Genomic DNA, 24,719 nt, shown 5'->3' with positions numbered 1-24,719 from the left:
GGTGAACAAGTTGCGTTTATGCCTTGGCCAGAATTATTAACCTATTAGGTTTATTTTACGGATTATAGCGACATGGTTTTACGAAAACCGATAGACCCTGAATGCAGCATGTAACATTTTCCTGATTTTTTCTTTTAGTGGGGAGCAGGCGGGAGCGGGGCGGGCTCTGAGCACTGCCGGGGGGCTGGACCTGGATGAGACTGGGACCTGCTTGGAGACCTCAGCACAGTGGGCAAACTCCAGGCGAACTCTTCTCTTTTTATGGAACAATTCTGCAACACTGTGTGCAAAAGGAAATTTTTAAGTTTGTGACTTGCGTATGTGTGGACTACTCATCACCGAAAGTGGTGCGCTCCAGAAGCGGTAAAAGCGCTGTGATTGTGAGCTGACGGAGCCCCGGACGAAGAGGAAAAGCGTGCTCCCGTCGCGGTGTGGAGGAGCGCAGCCGCGGTTCTCCGTCTGTACACGGGGCAAGGTGAGTGAGTGCCTCTCTCTGCACACTTGCCAGTCGGTTTGGGTAATAATTCCGCTACTCGCATTTCTGCTTGAAACTGGATTACATTACTTTTCCTGTAATTTTCTGTAACCAACCTGTTTAGACCAAACTAAATGAAGTGTATTTTTCTCTGAGTCACTTCCATGCAATCCCAGCGAACACACGGTTCGCTTGATTGAGCCATTCTAATAACATTATGCTCCTCTTGGCACACTGTAGGCAGTGTTCTCACGGCTGAAAAATGACCTATTAAGTCTTGGAAAAGTTGTTTTCCTGCCAGGCAGTTTGGTTCGTTTAATTTGCGGTAGTAATGAGACAATTTTGCTTAACATTTAGCCCACCCTGAGTTTGTGGATCATCATATAATAATAGATTAGCTTATGCTAAAGTAAAATTTCTATTTTTTTAAGGTGTAAGGTGCAAGATTGCAGAGCTGTTGCCGTTGTCATCAATGTAGTTATTAATATTGACCGAAAGTTCATACATCCAATTCCCCATGCTTTCTTTACTCCTGCACAAGCTTGGATGTATAAATTTGACCTCTTTTTTTCCATAACAGGATTCTGATCTTATGTGTTGCATTGGTGCAGGATCTGTTATTGGTCCCAGTTTGTCCAAATTCATAAAATGTCAAAGTAACCGCTTGTGGCAGCCTACTCAACACTGAATTTCAACTGCTGTAGTCTAACCAAAACTTTTTCCACCACCATCCAAACCAATCCCACTCCAGATCCTGCCCACAATCACAACCTGCTTGCTGTTATGTCAATCAGAACAGACTCACTTCTGGGCTGCACAGTGTGAGAGAAACATACCAAATGAAATCAGTGTCACATTAACTAAATAAAAATGGACTTACTTTTTACACCAAGTTTTGGTTTCTGAAGGCATAGTCAGTGCTAAAATACTCATGTCTGCAGGTTTTGTTGGACAACTATAGCTAATGTTTACACATCGACTAGACAACAGCCCATGGGAGTGGTCCCTTATTCTATTGTTGGAGCAGACAAGCAGAATTGAATGAATTCTTAAATGCCATCAAAGAAAGATGGGTCATATCAGATGTAGATACAGTAATAGTTATGAAACTTGTTATTTGGTGATTATGAAGACTGAAGAAATAGCCACTAACCTGATAGATACATGTATTGACTAAAGTCTATCGTTAAAGTTCTGCTCCAACGTATACACACACCTTTGTTTTAAAATGTCATATGTATGTCCAGTGTGACTCCAGTTGCTTGCCACTGAGATTGCAAACATGGACTCTAAAATATGTGTATATTGTAGGTCCTCAGTGAAAGTGCAGCCTGGAGCCATTGTTGAGTGCTGACAAGTTCTCCTCCTGAACACAGAGGTTTTATTCTGTCTCTGTCCGATCTGTTTTCCTGAAAACTGACTCGTCCAGTGCCTTTCCTTGTCTATCTGGTGAATATGAGGGACAAAACTATCTCGTTTGACACACAAACCCAGTTAAATAAAGCTCATAACCATTTAATCCTCTACACGCTATGAAAGCTTATTTAATACACCTCTTTAGCTTGTATGCAGCTTTTACGCAATATGGCCCGCAAGCAGTCACACTTTATCCTAATACGACAATGTTTCTTATCTAATGAAAATATAGCCATAGGCGAGTTGGCCTGACTCCTGCTTATTCTTGTACAGACTTTTTCAATACTTATTACCAGTGCCCATTTAGTTGCAGTAATAACATTTATACTTATATTCAGTCTCACGTTCATGCACTACAGACCTTTTAGAATTAAAAAAGCAGAACATAGTGCTGTCCTCAGAGAACAGGATAGGCTTTACTATGTGCATGTTGGATCACTTTTTAGACAGATTAACTGCCCATTTAATTAAGTCGCTCAGCATTAACTCTGCTTTATTTATCTCATCAAATGTGGCTTTTGCGGGGCGAGTGATGGCTGAACATAATAAGAGGCTAGCAATGGACATTTATTCAGTAAAAAAGAGCAGAATGCTGCAATATTCTTGAGTTCTCAGGAGAAAGATCTTGTAGTAGTTTTCTTTTTTCTTTTGCCACCAATCTACAACCACTAAAGGTTACACTGGACTACTGAAGAGTATACAATAATCATAAAATAAGGGTAATTTGCATGGAACTAATGTTTTACTGAAAATAATGCATAAGAAATATTTCATAATCTTAAAAATCTAATTAAGACCCAATATTTACTATATCAACTTTTGGGGCTCATTAATATGTGTATATTTTCTTTACACTTGTGGGAAAAAAGTTTTAAGATTAAAACTGTTGAACGAGTTACTGGATAACTGAGTACTAAGGTGTTTATTTGTTATTTATTTCTTGCATCTTATGTTTGTGTGTGTGTGTTTTTAAGTATTAGAAAAGGGTTTTACTGGATTAATCCTGTTTTGTTTATTATTGTGTCTGTTGAGGTAGTTTCAGTATTGTTCATATGACATATGATTTGCTCTGCAATGTCACACTTCAAATTTTGTTATGACAGGCCAAAACTGATGAAATGTGAACAAAATGTGTAATTATATCTAAATAGCTGTATTGTAATCAGCCTTTAATTTATAGGTGTAACATAGATTTTGATCAAATCCTGCCCCCAATGTTTTAAACATATGAGAAAATGTAATGTATTAATTGGATAGTGATCTAATTCCTGCTATTTTTATGCCACAATCATGTTGTGATTTAATGGCGCTCCATGCTCCAACATACTTTTCCCAACCACTCCTTTTATTATTCAGCCTCTGTCAAGTTATGTCCCCCACCCATAGTCTCAACCCAGCCATCTCTGCCTCGCTTCGTACATTATCAATAAACTTCTTCGCATTATGTCGTTGTTGGCGTGGTCCTAGCTAGTGAACTAAGGGTTAAATGTAGATTTAACCAACCAGAGTGACGTTCAACCTCTCAGATAGGCCTGTTACGATAAGACATTTTAAATCACAAAATGTATTGCTACAGACAAATATTGGGATAAATAATAATACTGAAACTACTAATGCCATTTGCACAAAGCATTTTGCACAAAGCATGATAATCCCAGTAAACCATATTTTAAATATACAGTAATGGCAAAAATCTCACCACTATTGAACAGAAGATACATGACACGATTAATATTGAGCCTCAAAATATATTAGACTAATGTCAGAAGAAGCATATAGTTGTAAATAATTACCTGTTAAAAACATGCTCCGCATTAGTAGATATTTAGCCTGATATTAAGGCCGATTTGCCACAACTTTGGGAAGGCCTGAGTAGTGCTTCTCATAATTGATAATTGAATTTGTTATGGCACTCCTCATGTCTGTCGGGTCAGTGCAATTCTGCTCCAGAAGCTCAAATCTTAAGCTTTCCTTTTGGATATTTACAACTGTCACTCAACTGTCGATAAACTTTATAACAACTAATCAGAGCAGCTGGACTGCAACAGGCAACCGTTGCTTAGTGATGGCTCTTAAACTGCAGAACAAGTGGAGGAAACAACATACAGTCAAATTCTGCACCATCGTGTAGCCGTTTTGGCACAAATGGAAAAAAAAAAATCTGCTTGCTCGGTTGATCTGCAGCTATCCATAGGAAAGACCAACAGTACGGTCCAGCAGAGCGCCACTTTGTTGTAATGACGTTTATGCCGACATACTGCAACCTGGAAGTCAGTGGAGTTGTTTCTTAATTAAATCAATATAGTGATTTAAAATGTCCAGCAAAATGATCCACAGGTCTCTTATATTATGACTATATAGCAGACAAAAGCACAACATGTCACAGAAATTGTGACTGAGGCAAAATATATTACTCACAATGGGCTGCAAAACCTTTCCATACTGATCTTTATGCCAAAGAAATCTTAGGAATATTGTAGGCCTTTATTGACCAAATCCAAACTTTTTTGTTTTAGTTTTGACTTAATGACAGTGCATATCACAGATCTTTTTCTTTTTTTTTATCTTAAGTTGATGCCTTGATGTCTCAGATAAATATTTATGGAGTCCCTTCAAGTTCCCTCCAATTGCTCTGACCTATGTGTGTGCCTCTCTGTCATTACTGATTATGGTTATACCAACACACTGTTACAGCAACATAGCAAGAGATGTCAGGACATTTATGAATCTTCACCTACACCTGTCACAATAATTACTATATCAAGTTATTCTTCATTTATATGAGAACTGGAACTATATTTTTTTGGCATCGATACTTATCGTGTACATTTCCTTTGCAATAGAATAGAACAGAATTTGAACATTTTTAGTCATTTTTTGGCTATGTAAGATTTAAGATGTAAAAGGTTAAATGAATAACTTCTTTGACTCATTACAGATGCAAACTAAAGTACTAAAGTGTTTCATTCTAAGTGTTTCATTCTACAGCTCATTGTTTTAACAGTATTGTACTTTTAGTACAGTTTTTGTGTTATTTCGTCTGTGTTTACTTAAGCAATATATCGCACTTCAAAATTTGTTATGGTACCAAGCCTATTTTCACCATTATATTAATCAGTGGACAGCGGACCTGAATACAGACTGACCAGGTTATTACATCATCAGTGGATTCTAGGTGCGCTCTGTTGTGGTCACAGGATGGACACAAACCCATCATAAAAACCTTCAGAATCAAGGGTTTGCTGTGAAGGCACTAATGAGAAAATGAGCAGTGTCAAAGTTTGCCATGTCATAGCCATCAAAGAGACTGGCAAAGTGAAAATAACTAAAATGGTCTCATTATGAAAACCGCTTATTTTGTCAAAAGTGCAAACATTTCTGGGAAAGCAGTATTTTGTTGTAATATGTGTAACTTCAATATAGCCAAGGTTGTACTTTCTAGTGAGGACGATCAAGGCTCTGACAGCATTAGACACAACATTGCATTACCGCTGCTGTTTTTCGGATAGAGGGAAATGCCACCATGTTCTTTATCAGTCTCCTCTATAGGTTTGTATGGCAGGTTCTCTTCCCCACAGACCCCCAACCATTCTCTCAGCTGTTGATAAAGAGAAGTGCTGGTCCAGCCTCCTTTGTGTCTTTTGTGAGAAGCAGTTTGAAAAGGCCAGCCAACCGGAGCAGGGCAGAGGCCTTGGTGAGAGACACCCTAAGATGAAGGACGAGAACAACTTTGCTTGTTGGACATTTAAATTAGGAATATGCAAAATCAGTTAACCGTGCTACAAAGCTGTTACATCATCTGAAGTATTTGTGATGTATCTAATTATATGAATGTGTATTGAATATTCTAATTGCAACCTTTGCTGGTGCTAGTTTGCAAGCTGAAAAAATCAAATCAAATCTTGTCAAACTATATTTATAAAGTTTCACACAGGGTTCTTTCAAGAAGCTCTCACTTAGTCTGCTCTCATTTATTCTAGGTATATCATTTGAGCAGGTATCGATACTAAAAAAGTCACATGCACAAGACAGAAATAAACCTTTCCTGAATAGCTGTAGAATGATCTTGAGCTGTATCAGAACAAGTATAAAACCACATACCTACCTGGACAACTGAGGGATTACACACGTACAAGACCTTGCATGGTAATATAAAAGAAAGTACTGTGATTTGATGTAAAAAAAATGACATTCTAAAAGTGTTTTTTAAAATGATTATCGTCATGGTATCTGAATCAGTATTGAGTACTGTGTCTATTCCTTGATATCGAAAGTGAAATTTTAGTGTTGTGACTAGGGATGGGCATGATTAGTCGATTAATCGATAATTGATCATTAAGAATTTCATCGATTACGTTCATTTTAATCGACAAACCGAATGTAGGTTGCTGCGTAGCGTAGAGCGACCAAACAGGGTCAGTACGTGTAGCTCTCTGCACTCAGAAGGAGCGAGACACAAACAGTCGGTCAGTCTGCAGCGTGCTGAAGTGCAAATATGAATGATGTGCAACGATGACTTGTACAAGAAAGTCCACGCTTTCCGTTCGGGACAAGTGTGAGTCCATGTGCACAGTGTATAAAGCAGCACATACGTTTCGGTGTCCAGTGGGAAAAAGTTTTGCCAGGTGAGAGTCGCGCCATGTCGATAACGAGTCCCCACCTCCTTCCCCCCGTACGGTGTCCTGGTTTTGACAAACGCAAATATGGTCACACTAACCTGTATTCCGCTGAGTCATGTCTTTTAATCCGACAGAAATTGACCACATCAGCGACACAAGAGCTGTAGTTTTATCTTCGCTTAGTTTATGCAAATTAGCGATGCGGTTTTAAGTTTCGTTTTTGTGAGAGTTGCGCAAAACTGAATTAAACACATTATAATTTCAAACGGATTGATGTGGCTCTAGAGTGGTTACGGTTTATATGTCGTAAAGTTGAATTTATTTATGCAGATTAGTAGTGCAGAGAGTAATAATAATGATGATAATTTTAATATAAAAACGTTAATGATTAATCGATAATCGATCGTTAATTCTTCCGACGATCGATTAAGAAAATTTCACCGAATGCCCATCCCTAGTCGTGACAACACCAACATCAAGTTGAAGGAAGCAAATCCAGGTTTAAAAACATGCTTTGCCCGATGTTTCATGGACAGACGTGATCACCTCAGCCGCAAACAGATTTCAAGTTGAACGTCACTCACTTTATAAAACTTAAAATCCTTGTTTTGTTAAAGGAAATTACCCAGTTTTCCTAATTTAAAGGTCTGACATTTTTAAAGACTTCCTTAAACCTGGGTTGTTTTTTCATTGAACTCTACTTTAATTCTTTGGTAAAACTTTGAGTAGATACACACACCAAGAGAGCAGTTGGCTTGACATAAAGATAGAGCTTGAAATGACTAAATATGGCATCATAGTGCTAGAAGGGAAAGGAGGAAAAAACTTGCCATATATAATACTAACAGTAAACCTTATTTTGGATTTCATTTCTTTTGTGCTGTGTTGTTTATGCCCAAATTTCTCTACATGTATCTCACCATGTTGTAAATGAACGCACAACACTGTGTGGGTATTTCCTCTCTCATGGCCCCTCTGCACCTTTTGAATAAACATAATTTGATCCCATAGCAGTTGCCGCATTAAGCATCTTGTGGGTCGACCAAGGCTCAGGTCTGTTCCTGGCCCCACACACACACCAGCGCTGTCAATAGCATAATTCTAAAATGGCAACGGTCCGAGTGTTGCCAAGTGGTAACCATGCAAGCTCTTTTTGAGAACAGTGAGAGCTCAGTTCGCAGAGTAATGGCCTTTTCTTGCCACTGCACCCCTAAATCCAACCCCCCTCTTTCTTGAAATGCCTGTGGGGAGGGGGCCAGGGCCTGGGAAATAGGGGGTTGCTATGGAAAACTCAAGATGAATGTTGGACAAGCGTGTCAAAAGTTCGAGACCTTGGCTGGCTTTTGGTGCACTGCAAATGTTAAGGGACAATGTCACCTCTAAACTTCTGCCAGGGTGTGGTATGCCGGTCCCCCCGTGGAGTAGTATTGGCCTTTTAAAATGATCTAGTGCCTTCAGCCTAATAAGTGATGGTGCTAAATAGTCCCACTGTCAGGACTGTATTATATAACAGGTTTCATAAAAGAACAGCCAGTCGGCCATGTTGTTTTGTGGTTGTAGACAGTGAACATATGTGTTTAACAAAGAATGAGGTCTTGCTTACAAAATGTTAAATTTTTACAATGCTAATTTTGTAGTTGTTGTTGCCAAAAAATAGAGTAAATAAAGTTTGTTGTTTTTATTGCACTGAAGAATTGGAGATCGGAGAACACTGAGATTGTTCTGCTAAAATGCTTTTCACTTCCTATTTCCATGGAGTCATGCAGGTGAAGTGACACCTTTTTAAAGAAAGAAAGATTTTAATTTGAAATTTCATAAACTTGCCATATCTGTGTCCCCAGAGACAAGGTCAAAATTTTCAAATCAAAGTCAGCTTTTACTGATAACAATTGTAATGCTGATTTATTCTTAATTAAAAAGAAAATGAACATTGATTTTTCCCATTATAATTTGGTGTTTTGCTTTGCATGAGTCATTTGGGTTGCCAATTTCAATGCTGAAATCCAGTTGGTTTAAATCTAAAATGACTCTCTCTGATCTGAATTCTTAAACTCCCAGCACCTACAGCATCAGTGTTAGTGCAGCCTCTGCAGCTCAGTGAATTAATTCTGGAGGTTCTGATCTTTCACATGAGGCATGGCCTGTCCATATACTGAAAAAAATGTGTATGTGTTCCTGTCAAGCAGACAATTCTATGACTACTATCAGTACTTTTTTTCCTTCTATATATGTTTCTTAACTTAGAGGTAATGATGATGTCTCTTTTGTTGCTCTTGTATGGATAACTGAATGGACTGTAAACTACAGCCTGTGGCTCATTTGTCTTCTACTTCCTGTTTTATTGTTACTCCCTTATAGCTTTCTTCTTCTTGCTTTTTCATTTGATCTTTTAATGTGCTGACCACTCTTACATAATGTGTTTCTGTATATAATATTTTTATTTACTTAAAATGTGTTCATTGTTTCTCATGTATAGGGCTGAGTAACATTAGAGTAGATCTGTAGAACAGAGTACTGAATAAAAAGGTACAACTGGTACAACTGGTATGGAAAATAAAAAAGGGGAAACAATTAAAGATACCTAAAGTCTCTAATGCCACCTAGTATTATTTATTTTTTCTAAAACACAACATTTACCAAAGCACTTGTAGTTTAGGTCAGACATATTTTGTGAAATCTCCCGTGTTTCTCTTGGTTGGGGTTGATTTAAAAGGCCCATATTATGCTGTTTTCTGATCTATGTTGCAATATTTCCTCATCACAAAATATCTAGAGTTGTGTTTTGTTTCATTCACACACATATCCTAATATGTGAAAGCAGAACTCAGCACAAACAGAAAACACTGTGTTCCAGCTTGTGATCATTTCTGTTCAATCTCTACTGAACTAAAGGTAAAAGGAGCTGTTAACTTGAACTATCGCTTCATGACTTCACAAGGTGGAGCAGAGCATTTTGAACTTTGGAGATGTAGATGGACTAATAATAAAGGGTCACTCAAACATGTTTGAATGAAACAAAATGCAACTGCAGGTATGTTTTTGATAAGGTAACAATGTTCTCACATGGCTTAAAGCTCACGAGAGTGAATTTTGTGTAATATAGGACCTTTTTATTTTTAGGTTTAAGAACATTAAGACTCAAATCTATTTGTCAGCACTCAACATCCTTCAGTCAGGGCTCTTTACACCTATTAATTAAACTTCATTATCCTGTAAAATGAATAGATGCATTGATGCAATAATGCTCCTAAGCTTAGTTGTTGTATTGCCAGGATGTCTCAAAGTCTGCCTGTTGTAGTTAATAATATCCAGAGTGCAGCACATGTCCTTTGTTTTGCATAATTTTGGCCATCAAATGACTTGTTATTGAAAAATAGTACTCCTGGAAGAAGAGACATGTCGCTGGAGTTTGCAAGACAAGCTTATTTAAAAAGAGAACTCTGCTGTGCACTACAAAAATTAAAATCAAGTTAAAATGGCTGTATGGAATGAAACTTTATAAAGTTAATTATCTACCAACAACTCTTTTTGTACTTGAAGTAAGAAAATACATCTTGTTTCTCTGAAGATAAGGAAAATAGCAACTCTTTGTATTTAAAATAAGAAATTAAATCATATTCTGTTTGAATTAAGAAAAAAGACTTATTGCATTGGGTAATTTTACTTGTCAGTTGAAATCTACTCAAATCAAGTTAAAAGTTAATCTTCCTAATTTGAGTCAATTGAACTGAGATATTACTTTTTGCAGTGTGGTAATGTGTGTGTGATCTGGCCATAGTTGTTGTGGCGGTGCTGTGTCCTGTATCTGGCCTGGATTGATCTCAGTTTTGTGGACATATCAGTTTGACACACTTCAGAGGACTGGTGCAATTTTATCGACCATCCACCGTCAACTGAGCTTCTGCTTGGACCACTGTTGTTCACACTGTTGTAACTGAAGCCTTAAAGATGCATTGTGTAACTTTACGGGTAGATCGTCCACCACCCGCTTGTTTCCATGGAGATGGTTTCACTTTGTCTGAAATGTTTCAGTGTGGATTTAAACGTATCTATCTTCCATTCATTCAATCACGGGTGTTTTTGTACTCAAAGAACATGCACACATAGAGTAAGCAGGCCATCCTCTGCACAGATCAGACCTGTATTTTGGTCAGGTGGCATCGCATCTCCTGCTTGTTTCCAGGGAGATAGCTAAGTTTAATGGCATACTGTGAAACATTCCAAGCAAAACAATTGCATCGTCATGGAGACAAAAATGTAGGCAGACCCTCCATTAGAAAAATTACACAGTGCACTTTTAAACTTCCTGCGCACTCCCTACCTCCGACTTTTGTTGTTGTTATTTTTTATAGTTAAATGAGTGATTGTGAGTCTTGAGTTGCTCCGTGATGTAAAGCACTTTAGATGTCGATACAGTGTAGAGATGATGCACTAAATGTGATGTTTCGATTTAATGCCATTGTTTGTTTGTTTGTTCAGTTGTGGTTTGTATTAGTTTTGACAATTATAATGGATATGGCACTACTTAAAGGTGCATTGTATAACTTTTCCAGGGGTCTAGCATTTTCTTTTCTCAATGGAGATGTTATTTGTTTATCTGGAATGTTTCATAGTATGATATTAAAACTTCCCAGCTTCATGGAGTCCAAACCAGACAATGTTACATGTCAGATTTGTGGAGAGGTGTCTCCACTCACATGGTTACATTATACAACATTAAGCATGTTTGAAAAATACATTTTTCTGAGGCCTGGTTTTGCAATAATACCACATTTCGTTACAGTTGAGCATTTAGTTTGTAGCCAACCAAAGGGGCAGTTGGGCTCCAGTGTGAACAGTTGAACAGGCTGCTGGGCACATGCATAGGGATTATCATTATAAAGCATGTCTCTGGGGCTGTGATGTATAGCCAGCTCCTTCATAGTGTTCTGTTATGGTCTCACTGTCAGCTGTCAGAAACAACTGCAGATAACAACACATGCTACTTTTACCAAGTTATGCTTTTATTGGACAGACTCCAGTCTACAAACTGATATACCAAAGAATGTATGCCAGTAGACCTTTTAGAGTTTGGTCTATACCTTCTGGGCACAGACAGTTCAATTGTGAATAGATAATTAAAATGAGCAGCGAGGTACACATAATGAGGGCTGTTTATTTCTGTGGAAAAGATATAATACTTGAGAGTAGTTGGTAGGTCTGTCAGGATAATTACTTATTGTTCAATAAATGACAGACGGAACAATTTTATTCATATTTATTTATTTATTCATTGTGGTGTCACCATTTATCATATGTACTTTTTCTTTGCACTACTGAGAGTTTTTTTGTTATTTTTTGACTATATGATAAGCTGTAAGCCGTAAGAGGTTGAATTAATTAAACGTCTATGATTCATTATAGATGCAAATTAAGTACTAAAGTGTTGAATTCTTCTGTTTATTTATTGTAGCTCATGATTTTTATATTGTATTAAAAAAATATTGTATTTTTAGAATAGTTTTGGTGTAAATCTGCTTTCGGGTTTTCACTTTTTTAAAAGTGCATTATGTAACTTTTTGGTTGAGGGTCAGGTCACCTGCTTGTTTCTATAGGGCCTGTTTACATGAGAACACTCGTGGGTAAAAACAAGGAAGTGCCTTTCGTTTAGATAGTGATGGTGTTTTTGCAGCTTAAAAATGTAAAAATCTGAAACCACTCTCCATAGTGGAAAAGTAGAATATGCTCCACCATAGCATTTCCATCTACACTGATCAAGATGCCAAACTCTGGTCAGATCTGCTCACGTCGCGTACGCGTTTACGTCACATACATCACCACCTAGCGTCACACCTAGCTGCCTGGCATGCATAACCAATCGAATTCCACACACTTTTGCATCACCGTATGCACACAGATTTCCTCCTGAAAACGCTCATCTAAATGTAGAATAAAAAGTGAAGATGCGACACCACTTTTGCGTCTTCTGTTCAGACCGTCATCATAAACATAGCCATAATTATGTCATTGCTTTGCCTGAAATATTCCACAGTAAGGCATTAAACAGATCTTCCATACATTTATTCAATTACAGATGGCTTTTATTGCTCATAAATATCTAGAAAAACAGGCATTCTGACTGTGAATGGGGGTGCTTCTCCATAGATCTGACCTGTAACTTGGTCTGGTTTAGTCTCCATGAAAATAGAAAAGTTTAATGCCATACTGTGAAACATTCCAAACAAAGCAATAACATCTCCATGGAGCTAAGCATTTGATGCACCCTCCACCAGAAAAGTTATACCATTTTTAAATTTTGAAATGTATAGAAAATAAATGTAATGGAAAAACTACCCCTCTGCCTCCACCTTGACAAAAGAATCCAGTTTTTCTTTTGAGTGGAATGTGGAAACATGGGCAGTAAAGCAGGACAGAATCAGCAGCACATTACAGCCCAGCGCCTAACCCTAAACCGGGGGAGAGCCGTGGGACTTAATTACAGTGCGGAGGGCCCAGGCTTCTGTCAGTGGGAGTCTGCAAACCAACAGTTCCTCTGAAAGGTTGGTAAAATGTTCAAAATAGTTTGGTGTCCATGGTTTTAAATGAGCCTTTGGTTTGGGTTAAATATAATACTCCTGTAAAACTTTCTCTCAGTACAATCTGTATTGTGTGGCACTCAGAATGAAGCTGGATATTCTTCCAGACAGTTGGATCTACATTTTTTCTGCTACTGATACCTGATATTCATGAGAGAAACACTCACACAGTTTAATTAAAAGTTCCAGGAGTAAAGTTTAGTTTAAAGCAACAGTAGTGTTTTACAGTGAAAGCTTGGTTGCATTTCAGCTGCTTTTTCACTGGATTTAACTTGGCTGACTGAACAGGGGATGTCACCAGTTGAGGCATTTTACACTCTTTAACAATGCATTGCTCCACTGGCTTAGACTGCAGCACTGCTATAGCCTTGGGCCTCAAACTGAAGGAGATGCAGCCACTGTCGAGCTGGGGGAGAGACAGATGAGCTGATCATTTTGTGAGGGCTCATTTACAGGCACGGCCCTTCCTACAGGGCTACAGGAAGTACTCGAGTATCAAACCTTATTTTAATAGATTTCACACTAACCATAGGTAAAAGCATTTGAGAGCTGTAAATAATGATTCTTTCACCTTTGACATCCAGTCTAGAACAACATAGATATTCATTATAATTATTTTAAGAATTTAACTTCAGTGGCCTTTTTTTTTTTCACAATAAAGAAAAACAGCCTGATGCATATGAAAAGGAGGAAATATGAAAATTACTTTAGAATAGATTTAGCAATGTTAGCAGCATTGGTTGTTTTAAGTTGAGATAAAATCTTAAAACATTTGTCCAGCTGACAGAATTTTGTTTTCTTATATTAAAACCTACCTGAAAAACTGAGGGATTACACAGGCATGCCAAAAATGAGAAAGGATCATTTACAAAAAGCAAAGACTTTATAAAATAGTGTTGCAACTAGGGATGGGCATGATTAATCGATTAATCGATAATTGATCATTAAGAATTTCATCGATTACGTTCATTTTAATCGACAAACCAAATGTAGGTTGCTGTGTGTAGTGTGATCAAACAGGGTCTGTACGTGTGTCTCTGCACTCAGAAGGAGCGAGACACAGTGGGTCAGTCTGCAACGTAACGAAGCACAAATGTGTATTTAACGATGACTTGTACAAGAAATTCCACACTTTCCGTTGCGTTCGGGACAAGTGGGAGGTCATGTGCACAGTGTATAAAGCAGGAACATATGTTTCGGTGTCCAGTGGGAAAAAGTTTTGCCAGGTGAGAGTCGCACAATGACGATGACGAGTCCCCACCTCCCACCCCCCGTACAGTGTCCTGATTTTGACAAACGCAAATATGTTCACAATAACCTGTATTCCACTGAGTCATGTGTTTTAATCCAACAGAAATTGACCGCATCAGCGACACAAGAGCTGTAGTTTTATCTTTGCTGAGTTTATACAAATTAGAGATGTGGTTTTAAGTTTTGTTTCTGTGAGAGTTGCGCAAAACTGAATTAAACACATTATAATGTCAAACGGATTGATGTGGCTCTAGAGTGGTTACGGTTTATATGTCGTAAAGTTGAATTTATTTATGCAGATTAGTAGTGCAGATAGTAATAATAATGATGATCATTTTAATATAAAAACGTTAATGATTAATCGATAATCGATTGTTAATTCTTCCGACGATCGATTAAGAAAATTTCATCGAATACCCATCCCTAGTCCCAACTACTTTTGAAAATGCAATTTATTCAGAACATTATTCAAGTTCTTGAAATATAATTGACATCCATGGACCTGTGGTTATCTGTTCACTGAAATATATATTACTAAGCTATGAAAGGTGTGTTTTCCAGTCTTGCAGGTTATCTAAGGTCGTAGGTTACAACTGAATCTGCACATGGCCCTGTCAATGCAGGACTAAAATTGAAAAATCTATACGTTTGGGTTTTAGCCTGTTCCTTACCTCAGGGATCAACCACAGAACAAGACCCGGCAGGCCCCAAGAGGAGGAGGAAGTGGAGTAACGCTTTTCTTCCCACAGGGCTGATTATAAAAGCCACTCTTAGCTTGTACTTTTAGGGCAGATTTTTAGTGTAGCAGTAGATCTGTGGGAGGGGCAGTGATAAAACAGTTGTTGATGGATATTTAGGTGATTTTTAAACATTAAGTTACACGCTTTTTCAAACCTTTTTCACAATCTTTTAACAAATGTGACATTCAAAGACATGATTGTATATTAAAGGGCCCATATTCCCCTGTTTTCTGATGTAATGTTGTATTATTGTTTCCTCATCAAAAAGGTACATGTGTGAATGAAACAAAACACAAGGTATAACACACAGACCCTGCATATTTAGGCTGATTTCTTCTCAGAAAATGGAGAACTGTCAGTTTGAACTTGTAATGTCATGTGGTAATACAGGAAGTGCTTCAGTGGATTTTTAAAATCCACACACCTTCACTAGAGTCGTTTGGATACTTTCAGCCTTACAGTTACCAATCTCTACTGAACAAAAAGTTAAAAGAAGCTGTTAACTCAAACTATTGCTTCAAAACATCACAAGGTGGAACAAAGCCTTCTGAGCTTTGGAGATGTTAGACTAATGATAAAGAGTTACGTGTGAATGAAGCAAAACATATCTTCTCAAAAACATACAAAGAGTTAACAACATTATGATGAAAAGCTCACATTAGGTAGGACATTTTAAAATGTGCATTAACCGAGAGCATGGGGAGTTTGTGGACCACCACGATTGAGATAAAGTCAATAGATTTTTAGCAATTTATTTTGACTTCACTGACACTTTCATCGTCTTGTTGAATTGGAAGGCAGTTTATTGACCAGTAAAAGGAGTCCCATAGTTGGGTTTATGGTGGGGAGAGGCATCATTATCTTTTATCTGTGTTTTCATATTTCTAGGGCTCTGTTAGATTCTGCCCGTATGTTTGACTGGAGTTTCTCAAAATCTTTTAATTTGTGTTGTCATGATACAAAAATGTGGAAAAAGCTCATTACTCGATACTGATATTTTTTTCTTTTTACGATGGTTAAAAAAAACAAAACTACTTTTAGTTAAACACAAGGTACAATGATGCACTGAGTAATTCAAATTTATCACATTTTATACAATTTGATGACATTTTCAACATCAATAGCAGTGTCTTTATTTTGTGGTCTTATACTACCTCTAGGTCATGACAGTTTTAGAAGTTTTCTGTAAAGGTACATTTTTTATAATTGTGTTGTCCATATGCAAACAAACTCATAAGCGAAATATTTTGTTGTCATGTTTTCTCTACTCATTAATCCCTGTGCACTGTTTACAATTATTTAAACCCCCCTGGACCATTGTATTGAATTAATGAATGTTTATTTGGACAGTAATGCATAGAACATAAATAAAAAATGTAAATACATAGATATAACACAAAAAGTAACTATTTCTATTCTATAATAACATGCAAAATAAATGTTACGCCGAATTTTCCTTGTGTCCAAAAAAGGAGTTTTTTCCTCTGTGATATAAATTATTTTGAATTATAATCTTGTTTAAAAAATCCCATCAAACCTCAATACCATATAAATTGCCTTGTCATGATTAATATTATATAGACTTTTTGTTCAGTGTATGAAAGCTGGAGCAGTATATGTTCGAGCTCAGTATTTATTGTGTGTGTAAACTTTCATTGTAAAAGTAGGGAGATCTGGGGTATTTTTGTTTGCATAAGTGACTTTTAATAATAGTAGGCATGTAATGATATCCACATTTCTTATGATATTTTCATGATATAACATCTCACAGTACGATATTTATAGCGATTTTTTTTTGTAGAGGCTAACAAAATTGTGAATATACTACTTTTTTCTTTAAAAATGCCTTGACAAGCCTTTGTTTTTATTATAAGACTGAAAAGTGCAGTTATTTCATCATGCAAACTGAACTGAAACAGAGCAAAGAATTCTTGTGTATGTAGTTCTATTTTCTAGTTCTAGTTTCAGTATTATTGTTTATTGCAGAATATATATCATATGCTTCAAATTGTGTTATTGTGACAGGCCAACCCTCAAGCTCTGATAAGAAGTGAGCAAGTTCTGTGTTGAGTCTGTGAGTGAATGACCACTGTAAGTTGACTGCTTATGTCGGGGTCTGGAGATGAGGCGTTGGAGTGGGCTGCTGTGGAGTGAGTGCAGAGGTCAGAGCTCAGGAAGCCGTGGTGTTTGAGGCAGCACAAAGTGTCTTCTATGAGTTTTCTGTGGTTGGACACAAATAACATGTGTGCAAGGTCAGGCCTGCACCCTAACATTATGGACTATACAGGGAATGGATCACAACAGGAATTCAACCAAACTGCCCTGTCCTGCTGCAAACTGGAGATTTAGCCTTACCAATAATACGTTAACTGAGAGGAGGTGATCTTGACTGTGAAATATGTTTTGTTTTTCCAATCTTGATAATGTAAATTTTCCTGCTTGTCCTACTTCAGTTTCTTGTTTCATTATTTTTTTTGTTAATAAAAGAAATACTTCAGATGGATCTTGTCTTAGTGTTTGCATCTCCTAAAGTCCTATAGATTTGGTTTGGTCTGGTTCTAGTCCTGGTTTAGTACTGGTCTAGTAGTATATATTGTTTATATTTTTTTCAGGGGAATAGGGTACAGTTTGGATTTTAGTTTGTGAAGAAAGGAAAGAGCCAAAGTGATTCACGTCTTCGATGGTTGGTTTAATGGTAGTGCTACTCGAAAGACAAAAAATACAAAAAAATGCTGAAAACTCCTGTAATTATTTGACAGTGTTTTCCATCATAAGTGTATGGCTACATTGAATCAAACTGCTCTGATATTAATTGAGATGTATTCCCTAAAGACATTCCCCATGAGAGGGGACACTTTAGCAACCATTCTCTGTTGTTTGACTTGGGCTAATCTAATCCAGAGTCCTCCAGAGGCAGGTGGTCATGTTAACATGTTGATAATGGCCCCGTAATGACTTTAGGACCTTTGTGGTGCGTTTAGGAAGTGTCTGTGGATCTTAAATGCCTCTCTGTGGAACGGTAAACTGCAGAGGAGATGTGTCTTCATAAACCACAACATGCGTGTCAGTTTACAAGTAATCTTTTGCTATTTGTGTGGATAATAAAGGATTACTCAAACATGTGTGCATGAAACAAAACACAAGATCCAGGTATGTTTTTGATGAAGTAACAAGATTCTAACATGGCTCAAAGCTCAAGAGTCAACTTTGCGTAATATAGGACCTTCAATATCAAAAGATGCAAGCAGTACTTTGTTATCTCTTTTTTGGTAAACCATGGCCCACATGCAGCATACAAGCAGTCCTTGAGTCCTCCTATTTAGACTAAAGACCATGATCTATCCACGTTAATGTACACTTTATTTATGTTATGCTCTGGCATATCTCTAATAAACTCAGTGCACCTTGACTGCTGATGTTAAACTCAGTTATGGCCTTGTTTGTCCCGTGAGCCAAGGTGACTTTCCTACAGCGGTCTAATCACATCTGTGCCACTGATCACATGACCAGGAGGATCACATGACTCCAGGCACAGCGCGTAGACAGACCAGGGCAGACGTCCGCACACTGCTCATTTCACTGATTAGTGCCCTCTCAAAGTCACCTCCATCTATCCATTTATCTGCGGTGTCTGACACTGGCAGGCAGCAGCAGAATCTAAATGATTTCTACAACATTTGAGAAACATCATCTGGCTACAATGAATGTAACCTGAATTTAGCCTCTGTCCATACTTTAAAACCACAGAGGTCCAGAGTAGGGATGTGAAGATTACTAGCTTAATTGATAATTGATTAGTTACGTCACAATATAGTTGTAATAATTTAAAAATAATAATAATTGTGACAATTTTAGAAGCAAAGTTATATAATTCAATCTATACTCCAAAAGAGTACAATTAATGTTAAATTTGATCACCTCACCAACTTTATCTTTCAGAAAGTTTGATTTCATAAACTAGGTCAGCTCATAGCTTGTCTTGTTTGGTGTGCAAAAAAATCAAGTTAAAAGATAAAAAGTGTGTAATATAACATAAAATGCTCCAACTCACCATCTGAATAATTCTGTTTAGGTTTGAGTTTGTGAGGGGCAGTGACTAGACTAGTCTCATGTTTACTATGTAATTACAGGCCTACCCTGATGCCAGGCTGCATGTGAAACCAGACACCTCCAAAGTGTAACCCGTGCAATCATTCCCCAGCATACAACTGAATACAGCTAAATCTAACTATGAACCCGTTCACTTTGTGAATGATAAAACTTTCTTTTATCGGTCAGTTGGTAATCAGTTACATAGTCAGCAGAAATCATTTGTACATGTTTAATATGATTTTCTTTTCAAGTTTATTTTGTATTTACTGTGTTGTTATGGCTGCAACAATGGATGAGATAAAGTGCTGTTTACTGAAATGTTTTAGAAATAAATTATTAATACTTGTAAGCTTTCTGAATCATGTTGTTCAAAGCCATTAATGCGCTTCATACAAAACAGAAGCTTACTGTGAATGTAGTTACCTCAATAGACAAATACAATGCTTCCAATTAGACATGCTGTGTAATGTATATTGTTATTGTAAGCCTTTTATCTTAAGAGCTGTGTAGTTTACACTCTCAAAATCTCCTTTCCAATGTTAGGGTAAATAAATAGGCTCAGTACAACATCAACATTAGAAAAAACATGTTTTTGTGATGATGAATTGAATAAATTTCTGTAATTGGTAGTCAAATGTTTAACTCTTAACCATAACTTCACAAACATTAACAAATAGCGTGGTTACATGAGAGCACTACAGTGAAATGGATATCAACGGCTAGTCCTAAGACTCCCAACCCCCCACATCTCACCTATGACAATCGAATGCATAATAACCACTCCACCTCATACTAGTGTATAATATCACACAGAAAATGTAAAGTTGGACATTTTAGACAGATGATTTTTGACTTTAATATTATACTTTTTGTGTTTACTCATGACTTTAACTTTTAAAAAAAATATTTTTTGCATTTTCTTTGTATTTCTACTCCGTTTTAGTTCACCCGTCAGATGTAATACGGTACTCAATCAATCAATTCTCATCAATTTACACACATTTCATTTATAACACTTTTGATCAAGATTAATACAGTGTACTGGTGTTACAGTATTGTAACACCAGTACACCAGTATGTTACAAGTTCCAAAGGCTCATCTGGAGAAAGGGGTCTCATAGTGGGGCAGGGGCAATTATTGTTATGACTAAATGCTCCTATTGTATTCTTGTGGAGTTATGAGGACACTCGTAGTCTCACAGGGGACACTGATAGGCATTTGAGAGCAGTGCTATTGTATTTAAATGAAGCTGCTGTGGATAGCTTTTGTTTGGATAAGAGAGATGCTCAGTCCGCACCACATGGACCATCCCCCACCCCACAGCCCACCTCCATCCCCCTGGTACAAGGACAGAGTCGTATAATGGGACCAGTGGGCCACTTTGATAGCTTTAAGCGGCAGGGATGAGTCATAAATCACATATGTGGCCTGTCCTACAGAATCCACACCCAAGCAGGAATTACAAATAATCTCAGTGAGACTGTAAATTTTCTTTGATTTTAGGTGATTTGAATTTTGTATTATTTCAATTTTATTTGCCTAAACTTGGATCAACTTTAAGTGTAAATTAAATTATACTGGATCACTAGTTAACATATGTTTGATTTTGCCTCCACGTATACCATATTCCTGCCTGCTCCCTATTTTTTTGTTTTGTTTTTTTGGATATCCTGAGTATGTAGACTTAGGTCATGGCTGCTTGCTTTATTACCTTCCATGGGAATACACATGGGCTCTCATTATAGTATTCAAATGAGGTCTTCTCCCCAGTGCACCACCACCACTACACTTCTCTCATAGAATTGGTCTCTCTGGGGAACAGTAGGGGTTGGTCATTAAGTAGCAGAGCAGCAGATTTTAACTCATTTTTACTAACAAGCATTAAAACAGACATTTATTAAAAGTGTGTCAAGATATCCAGTTTACAAAGAGTGCTGTTGTGTGTTAATGTGAATAACTGCCAAGTTTGAGAGGTTAAACTGTGAGTTCCTGGTGTATGTTTCTGTGCCACTAGCTATGTGCCACTATTTGCTGATTGCTTTGGTCTGTGACATAAAAGGTCAAAGGGTCACCTATCACTGTGGTGCTTAGAGCTATACCGTGCTCAATAAATGGATTTCTGCTTGTTTATAGAACTGGGACGGAGACTTTTGTTGTCAAGCTTTAACTGAGCCCACAATAATCAAACGTTTGCCATCGTCCATCAACAAGACAATTCCCAATTTGGTATAATTAATAAAAAAATTTATTATATATACCTTTTATTTAACCAGAAAGTCCCATAGAGATTCAGAATATTTTACAGGAGAGACCGGGTAGCAGCCAGCACAGTACAGAAATCACAAAATACATTATACGAAACACAATTGTATCTCTGAAGAAAGACTTAAACATGTCTCAGTCACCACACACCACAGATGTGTGTAAAATCCCTCAGTTATCCAGGTAGAATCCATGGCAAAGGAAAAATTCAATTTGTCAACTCGACAAAAATTTATTTAGGTCGAATACGTTTCGCAGCTCATTCTTCACAACTGAAGAAGCAGCTTGGATGAGCCTTGAAACATATTCGACCTAAGTAAACATTTGTCCAGTTGACAAATTGATTTTTTCCTTTACCACATGCACTACAATTTTCTTGAGTGACACTAAAGAGTAGAATTTAAGATTTTTTTGTGTAGTATAATAGATCATGCTGCTGATCTTAAAAAAAAAAAGTTGTAGTTTATTTATTAATTGAAATTAAGACATAATTAATTGATTATTATCATGCCCAATCAGACTTCTTAAAAGTAACTGCCATGAGGAGGGCTTCTTGGGAAGGGTGTCTAGGGCTATACAGTGTATAGCCTTGAGAGGGTTGCAGCTGTAGTCTGACAAGGGATAGTGATGCTTTTTTATCATTCACACGTTGAATTCAGAGCTGTCTCGGCCTGAAGGACTGCAGCTGGGACAGTGATATGGGACAGGCAGCAGCAGGTCCCTCTGTCCACTGGTCTTCTGTAAGAATCTGAGGCATTTAACAAACCCTGATCACTGGATTAGGGAAAAACTCTGTCAACTAGAACTAGAATTATTGGTCAAAGTGCTTCTAGTAAGTTATATAACCAGGAAAACATTCTATATTTAGAGGACTTATATTACACAAAATGGACTCTTATGAGCTTTAACTCATGTTATAATGTTATCATCTGAAAACATGCAGAGTTGTGTTTTGTTTCATTCATACATTGAGTAATCCTTTATTATTAGTCTGTGTACATTTCTAAAACTCAAAATGCTTTGTCCCACTTGTGATGTAGTTTAGTGTTAGTTTTCAAGTTAGCAGTTACCTTTTACAGTTTGTTCAGTAGAGACTGGATATTCAAGGGCTGAACTCATCCAAATGATTCTAGTGAAAGTGCATGGATTTTAAAACACAGTGTAGCACTTCCTGTATTGCTACATGACATTACAAGGTAGAATGGAGTGTTTTCTGTTTGAGAGAAAAAAAGGTGTTAACAAAACAAAACTCAATTCCAAGTATGTTTTTGATGAGGAAATGACATAATAACATAAATCAGCCAAATATGAGCTCTTTAACTGTGAGGCTGTATTACAACAGATAGACACCAACTTTGAAAGCTACAGAGTCCTTGGCGCAAATTGCTTTTTTCCTTCTTTCACAGCATCATGACTCTTACCTGGCTCCAGTCACCAGAATACACCCTGATTTTTATGAAACTATGGAAAACCCGCATTCACTGCATCCTCTACAAAGCTGCTCTTTGTGTCCACTTCTCTCCACACACAAACTGCCTGCTCCCCAGTCTGCAGGCCCTTGTTAGAGCCAGCACAGACTCCCTTTATAAGTTTGTGCATGTATGTTTGTGAGGGTTCTGTGAGAGCATGTTGTCCAGGCTGCACCAAATCACCTCTCGTCTAATATTATTCTTAGGTTGCAACAGTCAGGCTACTACACAAAAAGAGCAGTGTTTTGAGGAAAGAGGATTACGTTCTACTTTGGTGAAAGCCGCAGAAAAGCTGGTATTGTGTGAAGACTGGGTGGTTCATGTCACAAATGGCATGTCTGCTGTCGTGGTATAGCTTTGATAGTGGGGAAAAAGATAGCGTAGTTCATGAAAAGCAAGAACAAAAGCAATGACTCATGAGTGACAGCTGTGATATCTAAATGTGTGTCTGAGTTTATCACTTATCAACTTATCTTTTAGTATAGATGGAGCAATACTTTTTGGAGGCCTGTTTCTTTGTACTAGCAAGGAGCATTTTGGTACTTTTCTGTACTGCAAAAAGATTTGAATTTTTTATTACATTTCAATAAATAACTTCTGTGGCTCATTATAGACAATAACTTCTAAATTGATTAATTCAGCTAGTTATGTATTGCATTTTTTTTTTTAAAGATATATTAAACATTTAGAATAGTTTTTGGAAATAACCCTGATCTTGGGTTATTGTGTCAGTGGCAAAAATTAGTTGAAGAAAATATAGATGGGACAGGCCTACTTTCATGATGATTGTATCAACTTACAGTGTTGGGAAGGTTACTTTTCAAATGTATTTCCCTACAGATTACAGATTACATACCCCGAAATGTAGTTTGTAACGTAATCCATTAAATTACTTAAAGTGAGTAACAGAATCTGAATACTTTGGATTACTTGATTTGCTGTAGAGAAGCAAAGACGAGGAAATCTTCACATAAGATGTTTTTTTCTGCTAAAAGAAAATGAAAAGCCCGGACTTTACTGAACCAAATTAAAAATATTATTGATAGAAGACATGTATTGATAGGAGACACGGTCCACACGGCATGGTTTAGTCCTGTTAAATCCTGTTTTAGTCCTGTTTTAGTCCTGTCTTAGATCTAGTTTAGTCGTGTCTTAGATCTAGTTTAGACCTGGTTTAGATCTAGTTTAGACCTGATTTTAGTCCTGGTTTAGAATTGGTTTAGACCTGGTTTTAATCCTAGTTTAGATCTGGTTTAGACCTGGTTTTAATCCTGGTTTAGAACTTGTTTAGACCTGGTTTTAATTCTGGTTTAGATCTGGTTTAGACTTGGTTTAGCCCTGGATTAGATCTGGTTTAGGCCTGGTTTAGACCTGGTTTTAGACCTGGTTTTAGTCCTGGTTTTAGTCCTGGTTTAGATCTGGTTTAGACCTGGTTTTAGTCCTGGTTTAAATCTGATTTAGACCTTGTTTTAGTCCAGGTTTAGATCTGGTTTAGACCTTGTTTTAGTCCTGGTTTAGATCTGGTTTAGACCTGGTTTTAGTCCTGGGTTCAGTCCTGGTTCAATCCTGAATTATTACTGGTTTAGACTTGGTTAAAAAAAAAAAAAAAAGAAAAAAGAAAGGGATATAGCTCAAAATGTGAAAACAGGAAAATACGGCCATGTAATCCATTTATTTCAACAAAGTAACTGTAATCCAATTACCACTCATGGAAACAGTAACTGTAACTGAATACAGTTACTCATAATTTGTACTCTGATTACGTAACTCCGGTACATGTAATCTGTTACTCCCCAACACTGTCAACTTATCATTCAAA

The 24,719-nt window shown here is 37.2% G+C and overlaps 1 protein-coding gene across 1 annotated transcript in view; it reads left to right on the top strand.

The window, feature by feature from the left end:
* Positions 1–214: 214 nt before the first annotated feature.
* The window catches only part of LOC110170168 (plexin-B1-like), a 51,477-nt gene continuing 26,972 nt past the window's right edge, over positions 215–24,719 (top strand). Inside the window, 1 exon segment of the mRNA XM_055160576.1 lies at positions 215–475. The gene's annotated coding sequence lies outside the window, so the exon portion shown is untranslated.

The sequence above is a fragment of the Boleophthalmus pectinirostris genome, unplaced genomic scaffold (genome assembly GCF_026225935.1).
Source record: "Boleophthalmus pectinirostris isolate CB_2022bp ecotype Guang Dong unplaced genomic scaffold, ASM2622593v1 HiC_scaffold_3, whole genome shotgun sequence".
Lineage (NCBI taxonomy): Eukaryota > Metazoa > Chordata > Actinopteri > Gobiiformes > Gobiidae > Boleophthalmus > Boleophthalmus pectinirostris.
Note: the sequence above shows the minus strand (reverse complement) of the source record. Positions and strands in the feature narration are given on the sequence as shown.